Below are 19,594 nucleotides of genomic sequence, written 5' to 3'. Positions count from 1 at the left end.
ACAAGGTTTTGTCCCCTGTTCCTTGGCAGAGCAAATCATCCAGTGGTTGGCCACACACAGTGGACACGTGCCAATGTCCGTAGCACAGGAAGATAGACTTCCAGAATTGATTCCTAAGCCATGCAAGGTGCTTCCTGTGTTAGGAAGCAAGTCTGGAGGATGTGGAGGCAGAGTGGCCACCGCAGCCCTCGCTGTGGTGAGTGTCCACTTCCAGCACTCCAGCTCTGGGCAGCCACTGCTGGGAGCATGCAGCTGGGGCACGGGAAGGTTGTAGTGAGACTGGACATCATGTGTAGGAACTACCGCTGGCACTGCTGTTGGCCAAGGGTAGTGAAAGCTTGTGAATGAAGGAGCCAGGTGTTCTCCATGTGGTACCTCATGTGGTCAGGACTGTGGAGAAAATTATGCAGCACTACAGGCACCAGCTGTTGGAATCTGCAGAAACCTGAGATGCCGTCTAGTTTAATCTCTCATCTTACAGATCAGAAAACAGGTCAGGAGAGGTTTGCAGCTGACCCAAGCTGCAGGCAAGTGCACCTTGATGGTAGGCTCGGGGCACAGGTCGAGGAGGAAGCCCAGTGGAGGCCCAGGCTGGGTAGGTCCCATGAAGTTCAGTGTTGGTCCGTGAGGCCTGTTCCTTCAAGGATGTAGCACATAGGAAAGCAAGCCAATGTGCCACATGTTACGGATTTAGGAACTTTATCTGGCATCCAGAGGATGTGATAACTTTTTCCATTATGTTGTAACAACTTTTGAGAGCGTGGAAACCTCACGTGGTGCAGGTATGTGCTATAGGAGAGCTGCGTGCCGTGCGCACTGTCAGAGGGCGTGAGGACGCCCCTAGAAGGGACATGTGTGGGCGTGCCTGCCTCAGGTCTTCACCCGTTTCTGCCACTGGAGTGCCCAGAGGGCCTGAGTGTTACCTCCTGGGCTGCCTTCTTTATGCCTAGTGCTGGCCACTGGCAGATGTAGGCAGGAAGTGCAAGAGCAGGATGTGGTCCTGCCAGAGTTTGGCCTGGGAAGCTCAGCAGGACCCATTTGAACAGACCCAGATTTGGCTGCTCCAGATCACACTTTTCCACTCGAGCCATTAGTCAATTAGAAAACCCTGCAGCCTGGCTCTTGAATGGTGCCAAACAGCACGAAACGCAGCTTTCCCAGAAAGAAGACATGTATGCTTTTGTTTTATTTCATAACCCTTTTTCCCTGTTCAAAGTCTTAGCAAGATAGGCAGCCTGGTGGAGAAGCGGTGGCTCTGCTAGAGTAGCCAGGACAGTGGCTGTTTCTCTGCAGACCCTCCCGGGTGCTTCCTGAGGTGGTGGTGGTCTGTAGGCTGGCACCTCAGGCAGCCAAAGTCATTGACCAGCTGGCCCCATAGGGCAGCGAGGCCCCACTCTTTGGGGCCTCTGCTCCAGCAGCTCTGATGCTCCAAAAGAAGCACCATTTCATGCTGCATTTGTGCAAGGAGATAAGAAGCCACACTAGACATGGCCTGAGAGACCATCACCCTATGCATGTTTCAAAGAGTGGTGGTGACAGCAGAGTGATGCCTTAGGATGGGGCCGTCAAGGGACTGGGGTGTTGTGCTCAGACCCTGGAGCTGCCTTTGTCACCACCATGGGGCACTTACCTGCAGGGGACTATTCAGGCCTGGGCCTGGGGTACCTTGTGGGCTTTAGTTTTGGATTGCAAGAATGCCAGTCTACTATGTCGCAGGCTGACTACACAGGTTCTCAAGCCTGGCCGTGCAAGAGAATCACTGGGACACATGAAAATCAGGGTGCTGGGCTCCACCTACAGAGGGTATGACTTAGCAGGTTTGGATGGGTCTTAACAACCAGCAATTTTAGGTGTGTGAGGACTCGGAATAACTGCTGCAGACCAGGTCACTGTCTTACATTGGGTTCATGATTCTCAACTGGTGCTGCAGTGGAATCACTCAGGGGTGTCACCAATCCCAGTGACTCTGCTGCTAGACTTGGAAGAAGAAAAACAAGAGTTTGGCGCACTGCCTCTTTTTCTCTGGAAACAATGGCGCCATGAGCCACGTGGAGCACGGAGTTCCTGTACAAGCAGGACCCACTGTGAGGTGTGCCACCCCAGCAGGCTGTGTGAGGACCTTTTATCACCATCAGCAGAGTGGAGCAGAAAAGAGTTTAGTGTCTTCCCAAATCACTGGGTTCTTCAAAAAGTTGTTGGGCAAATGCTCAGAATCCAAATTAAGGTCTCAAACAAGTCAGGCAGTTGCCTTCAGGAAGGTGACTAGAAATGTGAAGCAGCCCAGGAGCAGCTGGGTGCCTTGCAGGTGGCCCGGAGCAGGGCACACATGCATCTTGTTGACCCCACTTGCACCTGTCTTAAGGCGTCTGTTCTGCAAGAAGCGGGACCCAAGGAAACACACACTCCTGTTGTGATGGGAAATGGTTTAATGACTAATTTAGAATAAAACAACAACAACAACAAAAAACCCAGCTGAATAATAAAAGAGCATGTATAGCCAAGACAATCCTAAACCAAAAGAACAAAGCTGGAGGCATCATGCTATGTGACTTCAAACTATACTACAAGGCTACAGTAACCAAAGCAGCATGATACTGGTACCAAAACAGATATGTGAGACCAATGGAACAGAACAGAGGCCTCAGAAATAACACCACACATCTACAACCATCTACTCTTTGACAAACCTGACAAAAACAAGCAATGGGGAAAGGATTCCCTATTTAAAAGTGATATTGGGAAAACTGGCTAGCCGTATGCAGAAAACTGAAACTGAATTGCTTCCTTACACCTTCTATAAAAATTAACTCAAGATGGATTAAAGACTTAAATGTAAGACCAAAAACCATAAAAATTTTAGAAGAAAACCTAGGCAATACCATTCAGGATGTAGGCATGGGCAAAGACTTCAATACTAAAACACCAAAAGCAATGGCAACAAATGCCAAAATTGACAAATGGGATCTTATTAAACTAAAGAGCTTCTGCACAGCAAAAGAAACTATCAGAGTGAACAGGCAACCTACAGAATGGGAGAAAATTTTTGCAATCTATCCACCTGACAAAGGGCTAATATCCAGAATCTACAAATAATTTAAACAAATTTACAAGAAACAAACAAACAACCCCATCAAAAATTGGGCGAAGTATATGAACAGATACTTCTCAAAAGAGGACATTTATGTGGCCAACAAACATATGCAAAAAAGCTCATCATTACTGGTCGTTAGAGAAATGCAAATCAAAATCACAATGAGTTGCATTTTTTTGCCTCAAACATGTTTCAAGCACGAGCTTAAGATGCAAAAATTGTGTTTTTTAAAAGATAAGAAATACATTTCTCCTTTAAAACAAAAATGATGCTCACCACAGGCCCTGTCATGCTCCAAGAATGACTCATGTCCTGAGTGAATTTGCTTAAGTTTGGAAATTAAAAAGGCCAATATTTCTAACCCTCTTCCTCCAGTCCTTAATCAGGGCCCCAACATGTGGACTTTTCATTTCCCCAAACTGATGTGCTTTTGTGACTGAAAAAAAAAAAATGCAGCTGGGTCCTTGTCATTCCTGGTAAACACACTGTTTGTGGCAGAGGTGTTCGAGCTGAGGTTGCGTTATCTGAGTACAAGTGTCTTGGAGCTGCTTGTCAGGATGGGCCCAAGTCAGGGCTGTCCTTGCTGGGCAGCCCTCAAGTGCAATTCATGACTTAAGGGTTCTACTTAAGGGTTCTGCCCTCCAGATGTAAATACAGAGTGGGTGAGCAATTCCAGCTTCTGCAATCACAGCCCAGCGCTTCCTGTCGGGCCTGGAGTAGGGCAGGGAGCCCCTGGGGTCTGCCTGAGGGGAGTGTGGTGGAGGGGCTGGAGGAAGCAGCAACATCAAAGGGTGCTGGGCAGAGCTTCTCAGCGCTCCAATGTATCCAGATAGATGCTCCGCTTTTTGCTCTGTGACACTAGGTTGTAGGTCTGGATCTTTATCAGCTGCAGGCCAGCACCTCCTTCCTGCTGTGTGCTGGCCTCCTTTCCGACGTGCCAGATATTCCCCACACTTTCAAATCCTCCTTGAGCGACTCTGCTGGCTGGAGCTCAGAGCACGGTCCATCAATTCCCAGCTGCCAAATCCAGGCTCCAGATGCCCAGGCAAAGGGGCTCTCATGCTTGGGAGTGGGGTTGCAGGCTTCCTTTTCCCTGTTTTTGAGAAATCTGGCCTGTGCTTCACCCTCACTCTCCCCCAAGCCCTGGAAAAGACCTGGGTCACCCCTGTACAGTCTCTGAGGTCTGATTCCTGGAGGCAGGGGTCTCAGGGGCTGCCTGAAGTGGAATGATCTTGCAAGGGACAGGAAAAGAGAGTCCTCTCCAAATCCTGGGAAAGCTCCCTGGCTCGGCACTAGCGGTGTGCAGTAAGCCAGAGGTGGTGATGTAGGTGAACAAGAGACAATGTTCCACACCCCTTGAACTCTCTGGGATGAAGGAGAAACTTTTTTTCATCTCTAATTTTTAATGTATGACATTTATATTTTTATGTTATGGTAAAATAAATTACTAAAAGTGAAATAAGAAAGAAGACATACAAAGTATAATTTCAGTAGTTTATTTTCAGATTTGACAGCGATCAGATTATTCCGACGAATTGCAATGATGGTTTTTGAACCTTGACTCCCAATTTCTGTCCTTGTTGTGCTGTAGACCAGGAGCAGAGAGTGGACAGGCACCATTCAAAGTACTACATCTAGAGTAGTTTGGTAAGTCCTGGAGTGTGTGTGAATATATGTGCATGAGTGTGTGGGTGTGAGTGTGAGAGTGCACATGTGTGTGAGTGGGTGTGTGAGGGTGTGATGTGGAATAGGGGAGAAGAGAGGTGTGCTTAGGCTGGGACTCGGAGGAGTACCTAGGGGGTTTAGATCATGCCTCACCCCATGCATGGGGTCTAATTAATGGGTGTCTTCAGGAGGGGGTGCACACCCAGAACAGGTGTGCAAAGAAAGGGGTGGAGAAAGGGAGGAGCCTTTCCCACGGAGCAGACTGGCCTGTGCAGTGGCAGCTGGGCCATGGCTGGATTCAGCATGGATCTGTCCCGTATGTAGGCAACGGCCAAGCGTGTGTGCATCTTACTCAACCCAGCCCTCCCGGTGCCCCTTGGAGACGTGTTATCATCAGCTCTATTTTGGAATGGGGACACTGAGTCTCAAAGCCCTAGGGGCTTGCCGAAGTGACAAGGCTGGACACCAAATCCACTTGTATTCCCAACTCCAGTTCTCACTCACAGCATTACAGCAGCCCTCGGGAGCATCCCCTCCACTAAGACTAGTATTATTATTGTTGAGTTCTGTCTGGAGAGAAATCAGTGTAGAGAGAACACTTCCATGGCTGCCTCTGGGAAGCATTGTCCTCCAGTGAGAGATCTGGTCAATTTGGACTGGGGTAGAGGGTCTGCTATAATTAGAAATATATAATAAAGTAAATTATTTCTAATAAATTATTATAACTATCCAGGCATCTCCTTTGCAAGCATTGGTGGGGGAGGGGATGGGGCACAAAAGTGTTTTTAGAGTTCTAAAGAAATGCTTCATTTTCTATTTAAGAAACGTTAAACAGACATTTTCTGAGTTTTTACTCGAGACCAAGAGACAAGTCTAGTTGTAGTTAAAGGTTTACCTTCTTATCTATCGCAGGCAGCTGTCTTCATGCAGGCTTCTGAGGATGGCTGAAGCATGTGGCCTGGTGCCCTGTGCATCTGGGCAGGAGAGGCTGACCCTAGCAGCCAGCCCGGGCTCTGCACCATGGGGGTTGTGCCCATTGAGGGCCTGTGCCTGCTGGGCCCGGCACCATCTGTGCCCTGCACCATCAGGGCTGCATGCCGTCTGGGCTCTGCAGGGCTGCGGGTGAAGAGTTAGTGGAGGCTCCAAGTTCAACAGGTTCCTAATCCTCTTCTTCAAACATACGTTGTAGGAGAGTCCCAGGAACCCCATCATATAACACTCAAGATTTGATTAAAACAAACCACGAAAACCGCCCTTTAAAATAATGCATATCAATAGACCACCACCTAAGGCGGTGGAAGAAGAGTGGACAGTGGCCTCTTCGAGCTGGTCTTTATGCCTTCCCTTGCGGGTTTCTCCTTCTATGCCTTGGTTTCCCTGCTCTGTGAGGCCCAGAGACTGAGTAAGAGACCAGAGGGACTGGGGGACAGCAGCTCTCCCCCTGGAGAAGTGCATATGGGGAATGCACCTAAGCTGGGTTGTGGGGTGTAGTGGAGCTTAAGCTGGGTTTTAGAGTGTACCTGGTGCCTAAGCTGGGTTGTGGGGTGTACCTGGTGCCTAAGGCAGGTTGTGGAGTATACCTGGAGCCTAAGCTGGGTTGGGGGATGTACCTAGCACCTAAGCTGGCTTGTGGGGGTGTGCCTGGTGCCTAAGCTGGGTTGTGGGAGTGTGCCTGGCACATAGCTGGGTTGGGGGGGTGTACCTGGCACCTAGGCTGGGTTGTGGAGTGTACCTGGAGCTAAAGATGGGTTGTGAGGTGTACCTGGCACCAAAGATGGGTTGTGGGTTGTACCCGGCACCAAAATGGGTTGTGGGGAGTACCTGGCACAAGGGGTTGTGGGGTGTACCTGGTGCCTAAGCTGAGTTATGAGGTGTACCTGGTACCTATGCTGGGTTGTGAGGGTGGGCCTGGTGCCTAAGCTGGGTTATGGGGTATGCCTGGTACCTAAGCTGGGTTGGGGGTGTACCTGGCACCTAAGCTGGGTCTGGGATGTACCTGGCACCTAAGCTGGGTCTGGGATGTACCTGGCACCTAAGCTGGGTTGTGGGGTGTACTTGGCACCTAAGCTGGGTTGTGGGGTGTGCCTGGTGCCTAAGCTGGATTGTGAGGTATACCTGGTGCCTAAGCTGTGTGTGTGAGTGTACTTGGCTTGTTCTGAACAGGGGCGGGGTGATGCAGTATTTGTTTTTTAGAAAGAATGCCACCTTGGCCAGGCATGGTGACTCATGCCTATAATCCCAGCATTTTGGGAGGCCGAGGCAGGTGGATCACTTAAGGTCAGGAGTTTGATACTAGCCTGGCCAGTATGGTGAAACCCCATCTCTACTAACAAAAAATACAAAAGTTAGCTGGGTGTGGTGATGTGGGCCTGCACTCCGAACTACTCAGGAGGCTGAGGCAGGATAATTGCTTGAACCCGGGAGGTGGAGGTTGCAGTGAAAAAAATGGAACCAGGAACCAGAAAGGCAGAAGACCTAGATTGAGAGAGAAGTAATACACGAACAAGGTGAGGTTGGGCATATTTGACTTGGTTTGCAAATTGCCTCTTGCACACTGAAGAAGGTTATGCATGAACCTGGGATGGAAGAGACAAAAAGAAGATAAAGTGATACAGAGTTTTGCCTCTTGGCCCTTGCTATCCTGTATGCATTTTGGGGTTAGGAATGAATATCTCACTCCTCCCTTCCTGACTTGGAAAGGAATTTGTGGTGAGCACCGTTTTTAGCTCTCTGACTTTCCCCTGGCTTCTGAAGCCAGTTGACGGGTTCTGTTCAATAAGTCTGGGAGGGTTCTGTTGGGCCAGGGTGAAAAAGGAAGCGGGGGTGCCCCTTGGCCACCGTGTGAATGTCCTGAGCCAGAGGGCAGGCGCCTTCTTGGAATCAAGTGAATGTGCTGAGGTCAAGCTGGAGAAACATGTCTGTAGTGCGTGGTCACTGGGTATCGGTACTGGTATTTACTGGGTAAATACCAGTAGCAGAGGTGCAGAACCCAGGAGGACAGGACCGGGAGAAGCTGGCCAGGCACGGTGAGGGACTGGCATCAGGGCAGCAGGCACCCCTGAGGCCTGGCTCTCTCCCAATGTACAGCGAAGCCAGGTCTGGGGCTGGGCCCTCTTGAGTGCACACCTTTGCCCCTCCCCAGGGGGGCTTCTGGTGCCCCAGGCCTTGGTTTCACCATCCAGTTCTTTGCTTATTTTCATTCTAACATTCTATCCTTTCTTTTAATTGCACTGGCGAGATAGATGCAGATATCTCACTGGTGATGCATATATTTGTAGTATATATATAAAAATAAAGCAAAAGTCCCTATCACCCCATTTTGTGATCCTGTCCTCTTCCCAGAAACACACTCTTTTATCAGTTTGGTGTGACATGCACTATCTTTTTTTTTTTTTTGGTATTATCTGCATACACTTATGTGTACATATAAAAATGTATAGATATAAAAAGCATGCATGGTATCATATACTGTACATATTTCACAAACTGGCTTTTACACTTGGCATATTTTATCTTAAAGACCTTTCTGTGTTTGTTTAGCGGCTGCATTGCACCACAGTTAATTTAGCCATTTTCTCTATTGACAAATATTTAGGATTTTCTGATTGGTCACAATACAAATATTGCTGCTATGAACATCCTTACACATGTCTCTTTGTGCCCACATTTGAGTACTTTTTTAGCATAGATATCAAGAAGTGAAATTCTGGGACTCAATATTTCATCTCTTCCTGTGAAACAGATGTGTGTAGGGTATTAGCTGTTGGGTTTGATTGGTGACCAATTCCTTTGCATAAAATGGCATGTTGCTCAGTAGAGATGATGATTCCTTGTGCACAAGCATAGTCCTTGTCTCATGCTTAAACAGCCAGTGGCCTCTCTCAGGGGTACGGCAGTAACCTAGAGTGGGAAGGATGTCATGTGCCACAGCCTGAACTCATGTGGTCTGGAATCCTCCAGATTGTGCTATGTTCTCTTAGACCTCCAGCCTGGTGTTTTGGGTGGATGATCCAGACAAAGGATAATTGAAACCTTTCCGAGAGCTTTTCTTCACTATGGGTCAACTATCATATGGTCAGATAAATCTTGGTACCCTGTGGGAAGATGGGAGCTCTCCTTGGTGGGAAGGTGAGATATTGCAGCTCATTTGCTTGCCACAAAACTCAGTCCCAGGGTGGCCTTTCCTGATTGGTGTCATCCCATGGCAACTGTCCATCCCCAGTCTCCTGCATCCCTGGCATGGCACTGGGACAGCGGGAACTTCTCCCAGAATAAAAGATAGAGAGTTGTTAGAACTTTCCAAGGTTTTAATCTGTTGAGTCATTCATCATTTGGAACTGTGGCTAGTCTCAATTGAGAAGCCATTGAGTTTAACCTTCTTGATCAAGACCTGAGTTTCCAACCTCTGTATGGGAGGAAGTCTTATGCAAAGCAGTGGTCTTGGGCTTGTCTTCTGTGGTTCGATATTACAAGGTGTAAATATCTATCATGTTAAAAAGTTGCTATTTCCTGGTCACAGAGAAGGAAGCATGGTGTGGAAGGGCCCGGGGGACTTGGTCATGTCCTTATCTGCCATTCAGTGACTGTGACCAGGTGTTGGGGATGTTCCTTCTTTTGTAAAATGAGGGTCCTGAAGCAGATCTTCAAGTCCAGCTCTAAGTCTCTGAGTTTGATTAAGTGCCCTCTCTTTTCTGGGAACTTTTTGCAAAGTTACAGTTTGCTTCTGAAATCTGCAGAAAAGGAATACATGTTCTTTCGATGCTGTCATCAGGCCAGGGGATTTTTCTGGAATTAAGGGGATCTAGTAAGCAGAGACTCGAGAGGTCTGAATCAGTGTCTCAGCATTGCCTGGACCTGGCTGAGGGCTCTGGTCCCTGTTACCAACCTGAGTGCACATTTCCTCACCCCGAAAGCACGGAGGAGGCAGGCCTCTTTGGCTGACACTGAGTCCCTCGTGGTTCCCAAGCGTTCACCTTTGTGAAAAGCAATCTCACTGATTCTCTTTCTCTGCCTGGCATTATCTTGCCCATTGCATCATTTCGCAAAGACGAAGATTCATCCTGCAAATCCAACCCCAGTTTAAAGCTCACCCCTCTGCTTGATATCCCAATGGGTTAGAGTGGCCGCAGTGATGGGGAGCTCAGAGCCTGGGTGCAGGTGGCAAAACAAAACCAGGCTGGGTCTGTAACCTTGTTGGACAGAGCAAATAATGATGTGTTTCTCAGTTTTAGGGCTGCTCCCATGCAAACCTCAAAGGAGGTGACGGTCTCTTTGGGCTTCTGTGTTCCTTTTCCTGTCCTTGTCCCTCTCTAGACATTCTTCTTTCTATCAATCAATCAACATCTACCTGTTCACCCACTTCCTATGCCAAGTCCGCTTTTCTAGGAAGCGATTAGATAAATTCATTTACATTGTTGTAAGTGAATTTTTATCATTGTGACCCTAAGAAGATAAAGGCACAAAAACCATCAAACTGCATTTCCAGGTTAATGACATCATGGTGTTTTGAGCACTTTCTCCCCTTCAGGGCTGGAGCAACAGAGGTGAGTAACACTCCTGTTGTGTGTTGCTTTGCTTTGCTCTGTTGCTGTAACCCTATAAGATGCTATCGCTGACATGTGTTCATAACACCCCTGTGACACATAAAGGGTATGCTCTCCATTTTTTTAACACTAGAACATTCAGATGTGTCATATTTCCTGTGACAGTATGCTCAATAGATTTGATTTTCAAAGACCTTATCAACTTGTGTGCTGAGACACCTGTGCCTCTTACCTTCATTTGGAGTGGCTTAAAAATAAGGATGCATCAGTGAGGTTGGGAGATGTATATCCTCCTAGCTTCACAAACACTTAAAGCTCTGAGAAATACTAGTCGACATATCCATCCTTTTCCTCTGGCTGGAGGAGCCAATACTGAAGGTGAAATGGTGAAGTCAGCTGTTCTTTTAAGTGAGGTGTCTTTGAACATGGGAATTGTTAGCACATGTCTTTTTTATTGTAGTAACACTAGTCTGTGTGTCCTTCAGCTAGTACAGTTTAGAATTTTTTTGCCTAAGAAAATCGGGAGCTTATTTTCTCTCTTTCCTGTGCCAGCTTCGAGGTTCTAAGCTGTCGCTGTTTTTCTCATTAAGAGGCACACACCCTCTCCCTTACCTTTCTCTTTTCTTTTTAAATTACAGATTTAAAGGCCCCATCTACCCATCCACTCACCCATCCATTTGCCTATCCATCCACCCACCCATTCCACACAGAAAGTGCTGAATCTTCTGTAGGCACAAAAAGTCCTGATGTAAATAAGGTAGTCTGATAATACTCTTCTGTGCTGCCTGGTCAGCAGTGTTCTAGATAAGGAGGGTTTTATGGTATAGTTTGTTTTAAAAGATACGTCTGGGCCAAGAAACAGAGTGAGCATTAAAAATGGACTTGGTTACTATTTTTAGGGAGGTTTGGGGATGATCTCTTTGTTGAGGTCTCATCATGTTGACGATGATCAAGTGTCTATAATAACTTATTGATGATGATCAATGCCTAGCCCTATAGCTTGAATACTGGATTCTCAATAAATATTTGATCGGTTGATTGAATGATAAAGCTAATTGATGAAGAACTCTGGACATGAAATGATAGATGTGAATAGAGTTTTGAATTCAAGGTGAAATGACTCAGTGGACACCATTGCACCATCATAATGTTAGAACTTTAATAACGTGATACTATTTTGTTATTCTTTTAGGGTTTTGTATGGAAAGGTTATGTTTAATAAATGCCAGAATACTGTTACTTCAAATGGGTTTTGGGTGCAATGGGACTTGTTTATTTCCTTAGTGCTCCCTTGGCCCCAGTAGACAGTGTTTTCTGGGAAGAAAGATGCTGTATTCTAGAAATGTAATGTCACAGTCTTCCTCCGCAGTTTGCTGAGAACAATTCCACACTTTGGGTGGGTGTTATTTCTCCTACAAATCAGGGTGAGTTCCGGGGCTAATTATTTCCTTCTGTCAAACAGGGCAATAGCAAATGGTCACCTCTTTCATCATGACACACTCTGATGAGCTCAGCCACTTCCTTGCTCTAATTTCCTGGATTGCTACACAGAAGCTCTGTGGAGTGTGGCACAGCATCCTTAGGAAATCACAACAGAAAGTTCTTTCTCTCTCCAGGAGGAGTAGTAAGAGAAGGGAGCTGACACAATAGCTTAGTGTGTAAATAGAGATTTCATTTATGAAACTGGGACCACTTTTCTGTGCAGGATCTCTACAGGAATATCAAGCAGTGGATGCGACATGTTATTGACCTTAGCAGATATTTTACAACCTGAGGTTATAATAATCTCAGGAATTCCCCTGACATCATTTTACCCTGCATCATTTCCCCCGTTACCATCCCCAGCAGCACTCAAGTCCATTAGGGCACAATCCTTTCCACACAGACTGGTCCTGGGTGGCCTTTCCTGCTAGCAAAGCACCCCCTCTGCACCGTTCTTGCCTGCGAGCACCCAGAGGAAGTTCACCGCTGCCTTCCCCTTCTCCCTTCTGCCGTCTATGAGAAAAGGCCACCCTCTCTTGGCTTTGATCCCAGAGCTCTGGGTTGAAGCAGGGACTTCTATGTAAGTAGAGTAAGTGAACAGCAGTGGGCGGATGCCTGGGAAGGCGGGTGAAGAGGGTGAGGGGGTATGCTCTCTCCTCACTCTAAATGCGGTGAGGGCTGTGTCCTTTGATGGCATCCTGAATATCTGGGCCTAGAGCTGTGATTATGACTGTGACATGTGCTCTGGCTCTCCTGCCTTTGTGCTCCAGGTGACTTGACCTCGGGTGCCTCCCAATGTGAGCATCTGAGAACGAGCACGTGACTCATGCCCACCTTTGCTTGGCTACCACTCGTGCTTCCCACTCTTGGACTTCTCTTCCACACCCACCCATACCCCCAGTGCTCTGTGGACCAGATGCTCATGGGGTGTCTGCTCTGAGCCCCATCCTGCACTGGGCTCCCCAGAGGCAAAGGTGGAGGGACAGAGACCGTGAGGAGGGAGGGGTAAACAACGGTCACGGTGCTATGTGGTGTGACACTGCGGGAACATGTCAGGAGGTGTTGACGGGTGCAGCCTGACTGATCATGGCACTGGAGTTGTGCTCATTACATTGAGAGTCAGGATTCCCAGAGACAGACTGCGGTTCCAGGTCCAGTCTCATAGCAGCTCCGGCTGGAGATTCAGATCAGCTCACAGCTACCTGGTGGGATTTTAGGTGTTTCAGGATGACTGTGTGTCCTCCTCCAGCCAGAGAGTAGATATCTGATATTTTGCCATTAGACATTCATTTCTTAGACATCATTCTTTTGGTTCACTCCTTGGTTAAAATAAACATTTATTTAGAGTGGAGCCACCTTAATCTTCAGCTCATTAATCCTGGGGTGTAGGTGTCACATTGCTATTAAAGAAAGATGTTTGGAGGAAGGGTGGATGGAGAGAGTGGAGGGAGTAGGCCTGTGCTGACTAGGGGAGGAGGGCAGCTTCTAGCAGAGGTTGACCATCTAGCTGCCTTCACGGGCCTTTGGCAGTGTTGCCTGCTGTGGAATAGGGACGGGCCCGGGTCCAGACCCCTCACATGCACTGTCTGCTCCCACATTGCCTGGAGCCTGTGGAGAAGTTCACATGATGAGCTTGCAGGGCGAATTGTTGCCTCTTAATTATTTACTGGTGCAAAGCTAGAGAGGCCCGGTGACTGGTGTGGTATAGGGGAAGGACAGTATTGTCCTCTGAAAGGGCTGTGCAAGGAGATGGTCACTCAGGGGCTGCTGTGAGCCTCAGAAACCACCGGATCCATCTCATTTATTGCTTGGATAATAAATTGGAGATGCCAGAGGGAGAAAGGGGCATTTCCTAAATTCAAGGAGAGATGGTAACGCACGGCTCCTGACTTCTGGTCCAGGGGCCTACAGTGAGGGAGCAGTGCTCCTGCCCTGAGGTCCTTTCACCAAGCCCTCTGGATTCCCTACATCCTACTCCATGGACAGCAGGCAAGGTCGCTGTGCTGGGGCTAAGGCGCTCTGCACACCTTCCGCAGCGCCGGTGCCTCTCCCTTGCCCCGCTGGAAGAAGAAGCAGGAGGGAATGGGTTTGAGGGAGAAGGATGAAAGCCTATTGTGGAGATACAGAAATTTGCTGCAATATAAGTTTATGTCAAATACTTAGTTCCACATTGTAGGGTTGGCGGAGTCTAATTTGTGGTTGTGACTCAGTCATGAGGTAGGGGTGGGCCAGTTAGCAGGTGAACCTGTGAGCTCATGGAATGAGTGGGCCACATGGATTCTCCTAGACATCCCAGTGCCAGCAGAGCACAAGGTGTCAAGCAAGTGCCAAGTTCATGAAGTAAATAATGAATGCAAAGTGTGGCATGTTCTGCTTAGTCTCCACTGTGCTGTGGTAAGCTTTGCTGTGGATAGCGGAGTAGAATAGAGTATGGCATGGTGCAGTATGGCCTAATGCAGACAGCACAGTCTACTGTTGAATAGCACAGTGTGGTATGGCACAGTGCAGTGTGACTCAGTGCTGTATGGCACAGTGCAGATGACACAGTGCTGTACGACACAGTGATGTATGGCACCGTGCTGCATGACACAGTGCCATATGACAGAGTACTGTCTGACACAGTGCTGTGTGATACAGTCAGCGTTGTATGATAAAGTCAGCGCTGTATGTCACAGTGCAGGACAACACAGTATGCTATAGCACAGCACAGTACTATATGGAAGGGTTTAGTATGGTGCAGTGCAGGTCAGTCTTGTATGGCATAGTACAGTATAGTAAGTGTAGTATAGTACAATGTAGTCCAGCATAGTCAGTGTGGTACAGTACAGTATAGTACAGTGCAGTATAGTTAGGTGTAGGGTGGCTGTGCCTTTGAGTAGAGAGGGAGGAAACACTTGTTTGACTTTCTTTGTTTTCCTCCCTCCCTTCCTTCCTTCCTTCTTTCCTTCTTTTTTTCTTCTTTTTTCATTTTTAGGATATTTTAATGCTTGCTTTCAAAAAACAGCTTTATTTTGGAAGCATTCCCCTTGAAAACCAGAACAAGACAAGGATGCCGTCTCTTACCACTCCTATTCAACATAGTAATGGAAGTCCTGGCCAGAGCAATCAGGCAAGAGAAAGAAATAAACAGCATCCACATAGGAAGAGAGGTAGTCAAACTATCCCTTGTTGCAGACAACATGATTCTATATCCAGAAAACCCCTAGTCTCTGCCCAAAAGCTCCTTGAGCTAATAACCAACTTCAACAAAGTTTCAGTATACAAAATCAATGTTCAAGAATCACTAGCATTTCTATACACCAACAACAGCCATGCTGCGAGCCAAATCAGGAATGCAATCCCATTCACAATTGCCACAAAAAGAATGAAGGTACCTAGGAATACAGGTAACCAGGGAGGGGAGAGATCTCTACAACGAGAATTATAAAACACTGCTCAAAGAAATCAGAGATGGCACAAACAAATGGAAAAACATTCCATGCTCATGGACAGGGAGAATCAGTATTGTGAAAATGGCCATAACGCCCACAGCAATTTACATTGAATGGTATTCCTATCAAACTGCAAATGGCATTCTTCATAGAACAGTAAAAAACACTTTAAAATTCATATGGAACCAAAAAAGGAGCCCGAACAGCCAAGGCAATCTTAAGCAAAAAGAACAAAGCTGGAGAAGTCATGTTGCCTGACTTCAAACCGTACTTTAAGGCTGCAAAAACAGCATGGCACTTGTACAAAAATAGACACATAGACCAATGTAACAGAATAGAGAGTCCAGAAATAAGGCCACACACCTACAAACACCTGATCTTTGATAAAGCAATGGGGAAAAAGATTCCTATTCAGTAAATGGTGCTGGGATAACTGGCTAGCTACATGCAGAACGGTGAAACGGGACCCCTTCTTTATACCACATACAAAAATCAACTCAAGATAGATTAAAGACCTAAATGTAAAACCTAACACTATAAAAATTCTGAAAGATAACTTGGGGAATACCATTTGGGCATAGGAACTGCCAAAGATTCCATGATGGAAATGCCAAAAGCAAAAATTGACAAATGGGATCTAATTAAACTAGAAAGCTTCTGCACAGCAAAAGAAACTATCAACAGAGTAAATAGGCAACATACAGAAGGGGAGAAAAATTTTTGCAAACTATCCATCTGATAAAGGTCTATAAGATTCTATAAGGAATTTAAACAAAGGTACAAGCAAAAAGTGATCAACCCTATTAAAATGGGCGAAGGACATGAGCAGACACTTTTCAAAAGAAGACATACATGAGGTCAACAAGCATATGAAAAAATGCTCACAATCACTAATCACCAGAGAAATGCAAATCAAAACCACAGTGAGATACAACCTAGCACTAGTCAGAAAGGCTATTGTTAAAAAGTCAAAAAATAACAGATGCTGGTGAGGTTGTGGAGAAAAGGAAATGCTCTACACCACTGGTGGGAATGTAAATTAGTTCAGCCACTGTGGAAAGTAGTGTGGTGATTCCTCAAATACCTAAAAACAGAACTACCACTTGACAGTCCCATTGTTAGGTATATACCCAAAGGAATATAAATCATTCTACCACAAAGACACATGCATGTGTATGTTCACTGCAGCCCTGTTCACAATAGCAAAGACATGGAATCAACCTAAATGCCCATCAATGATAGACTAAGAAAATGTGATACATATACACCACGGAATACTATGCAGCCATAAAAAAGAATGAGATCATGTCTTTTGCAGGAGCATGGATGGAGCTGGAGACCATTACCCTTAGCAAACTAATGAAGGAACAGAAAACCACATACCACATGTTCTCACTCATAAGTGGGAGCTAAATAATCAAAACATGTGGACACATAGAGGGGAACAACACACACTAGGGCCTACTTGAGGGAGGAGGATAGGAAGAGGGAGAGGTTCAGAAAAAAATTAAAAAACTGTCAGCCACTATGGTTAGTACCCCAGTGACAAAATAATCTGTACAACTAACCCCCGTGACACAAATTTACCCATATAACAAACCTGCACATGTACCTCTGAACCTAAAATAAAAGTTAAAATATTTAAAAATAAATAAATGAAAATGTCAAAACAAACAAAAGACCCAAAAGAACTTTATCAAGATGTGATCAACATACCATGAAAGTCGCTTATTTAAGGTGTGTAGTTCGTTGGTTTTTAGTATATTCACATAACTTCACCACCATCACCATAGTCAATTTTGGAGCATTTTCATCACCCCAGAGGGAAACCCTCTACCTATTAAGCAATCACTCCACTTTCCGTATTCCTCCCAGCCCCTTGCAAGTACTAATCTGTTTCCTGTCTCTATGGATTCACCTGTCCTGGACATTTCATATACATGGAATCCCATAATATGTGGCCTTTTGTGACTGTCTTCTTTCACTTGGCATAATGTTTTCTAGGTTCATCCATGTGGACTTGTCAGTACTGCACTCTTTTATTCATGAATATATTAAATGAATATAACATATTTTGCTTATCCATTCATCGGCTGAGGGGCATTTGGGCTGTTTTTACTTCTTGGCTGTCATAAGCAGTGCTGCTGTGAACATTCACACATAAGCGTCTCTGTGGACATGTGTTTTCATTTCTGGCGGGTATATACATAGGAGTAGAATTGTTGGGTCAGATGGTAATTCTATGTTGAAGCTTTTGAGGAACTGCCTGACTATTTTCCAAAGTGGCTGCAGCAGTTTCCATTCCCATCAGGAATGTATGTGGATTCCAATTTTTCTACATCCATGGCTTTGTTATTACCCATCTTTTTGATTACAGACATTGTAGTGAGTCCTTCCTTTATTTTTCTAAGGAATATTTTATGTAATGCATACACATAATAAAAAAAATAACAGTATAAAGCAGCATAAAAATAACAAGCAAGGCTTCCTTAGATTTTAAACTTGTGGTCCTCCAGTACCACTCCCTCCAGGTACCCACCAGTTGCTTGAGATCCTTCTGGAAATAATATCCTAAACCAATATGGGCAAATACAAACCCTCTTTTAACGAATGTAAATGGGAGCGAGTTTTCTGCCATCTTGCATGTTTGTGCACTCATCTATGACAGCTGGAGACTCTTGGCACATAGCTCGCACCTCACACTCCACCACAGCTGCGTGGCGTGCTGAGATTTGGCTGCACCACCATCTGCTCAGCCAATGCTAAGTGGATGTGAAGGTTGTTTCTGGCCTTTTGTCTGTATAAACAATGCTGCTGTGAGCATCATTGAACATATGTGTCTTTGTGCACTCGTGATTATTTCTCCATCACCTCTTCTTTCTGAATGAGAATGAAGACCTAGAGTCAGAAGGGCCTTGCTGAAGCCTTTCCCATTCCTAGTGCTGTGTGATGGTGTGCAGTTGGCTGTGGGGGACTCCCGAGTGCAGCTGCAATATGTACGCCAGTTATCTGTGGCACCACACGGTGCAGAATCCATCTAACTACTCAAGCTTCAGCTGGAGAACCTCAACAGCTGCCTCGGTGGGTCAAGGGTGAGATTTGGGGCCCTGTTCTGCCTCTGCAGGCTCTGGGGCAGGGAAGCCTTGCCTGGCCTGCAAGTGGAAGTGGCCTGGTGCACACAGATCTATGGTATCAGCACCTCTTCATCAATCTGGTGAGACCAAAGCCAACTCTCAAAACAAACATTTCCTGCGTGAACAATGTGTTTGTTATATTTTCCTCATTTGTTTATGATGGCTGTGTCAGCCACACTGATTTACATAAACACTGCCAATCTTGGGATGTTACACTCTCAACAAAAGTAGTTGAGTACAAACAGCATTCCTTAGTTTTAATTCATATTGTCTAAACATAGCAGATGTTGATAAAATGAGCCAACAAGAAAATACAACAAAGGAGACCATGTGAAGGGGGGCTTTTGATTCAAATGCATTCCAGATTGACACAATGATACAATATTAATGGAATGGATCATTTAAATGTCATAATTGGCTCCTATAGAACCATAAAACAAGCTTGCCGTAAGCTTTTGCAGCTCCCAGACTAAATGCATAGGATGGCTGTGTCTGTATCCGCCGCCCGCCCAGTTTCTGAGGTCTCACTCCTCCATCGCTGATTTGGTTGTTTATTTTTGCATGTGTGCTGCTGCTGCTGAGTTGCAGCCTCAGTCCTGGACACACTGAGAGGTGGAACTCTCCCAGAGGATGCCCCTGCTCTTCCATGGACCATGTCAGCCCACAGGTGGTACTTCCAGGGCCCAGCACGGGGCACGGAGAACCCCTTCATCTCTCCTTAATGTGATCCGGGCAATCAGGTGTTCCTAATCCAAGGAAGTGTGATTGCAAATAAGGAGACACCAGCAGATGAGGAGTTTGACAATTCGTCACGCTTTCTATTGGCTACCAGGGAATAACTCCCAAAGGGCACTGGCAACCTCCTGGCACTGAGTCACTGAACATCAGGCTAGAGTGAGCAGTAGGGCCAGAATCTTCCATAGTAAGGGGTGACATATCGACTTTGAATGTGGACAGTGAGTTTTTGCATATTATGAGTCAGAGAAAGAGATAAAAATGTAATATTGTATCTTTGCCTTTAAATGAGAATTTGGATTCTAAGAGAGTCTTTGAAATCAGCTGCAGTTGTCCTGGGACCCAGAGTCACTCTGGCTGGTGACCCTGGTGGTGGGAGAACTTTCCCGGTGCAGTTTGGGTCCTTTCTGGGCTGCCTCCGCATCCCTGGGATTCTCTGGCCTGAGAGCTGACCTTCCTCAGGCTCTGTTGGAGCGCAGTCCGTGGTAGGCAGCCTTCGGTGGCTTGTGTAGG

Source organism: Macaca thibetana, chromosome 8 (assembly GCF_024542745.1).
Source record: "Macaca thibetana thibetana isolate TM-01 chromosome 8, ASM2454274v1, whole genome shotgun sequence".
In the NCBI taxonomy this organism is placed as follows: domain Eukaryota; kingdom Metazoa; phylum Chordata; class Mammalia; order Primates; family Cercopithecidae; genus Macaca; species Macaca thibetana.
The sequence above is the reverse complement of the archived record's forward strand: the minus strand, read 5'-3'. Positions refer to the sequence as shown.